Raw genomic sequence first — 259 nt, 5'->3', positions numbered from 1 at the left:
ACGTGAACGGTCTGATTCACCCTCGCGTCCCGCTGACGCCGCCATCCCATGGCTCAGGTCTTGGTGAGGGAGGAATATCTAAATGACTAGCTGATGTCAGCCCCCTCACCATCCGTAACGAAGCCGATGACTTCTTGACTACCAGACTGAGAATCTTACGACACGTTCGCGATGCGATGGCTGAAAGCCAAGACCTACAGGAACAATATGCAGATGAAGTCGGGACCCTGTTTATATTGAATTAAAAAAACCTGCCTAA

The sequence above is a fragment of the Plasmopara halstedii genome, assembly GCF_900000015.1.
Source record: "Plasmopara halstedii genome assembly, contig: Scaffold_2604, whole genome shotgun sequence".
Taxonomy (NCBI): Eukaryota; Oomycota; class Peronosporomycetes; order Peronosporales; family Peronosporaceae; genus Plasmopara; species Plasmopara halstedii.
The sequence above is the reverse complement of the archived record's forward strand: the minus strand, read 5'-3'. Positions refer to the sequence as shown.